The sequence below is a fragment of the Penaeus monodon genome, chromosome 32, assembly GCF_015228065.2.
Source record: "Penaeus monodon isolate SGIC_2016 chromosome 32, NSTDA_Pmon_1, whole genome shotgun sequence".
In the NCBI taxonomy this organism is placed as follows: domain Eukaryota; kingdom Metazoa; phylum Arthropoda; class Malacostraca; order Decapoda; family Penaeidae; genus Penaeus; species Penaeus monodon.
In genome coordinates, this window is record NC_051417.1 from 20,305,316 (window position 1) to 20,305,576 (window position 261).

Here is a 261-nt window from a genome sequence, read left to right on the forward strand (position 1 = left end):
TATCATCACTTTTACTACGAATGTACTGTTCAATCATACCTTCATTTACTGTATTATGATTACTTCATATGTGTGGAAAATATCTTCAAATTTTGGCACGAAAAAAAAGTATTCATCCTTTTCGTACCGAGACTTGTCTGGAAATGCACATGAGATAATGGATTATGTATATTTCTTTTTGAAAGTTCATGGATATTTATGTGCTCATAGAAGTACCCTGTTAAAAGCTTAACTTTTGGTATAATATTGACGTGATTTTTC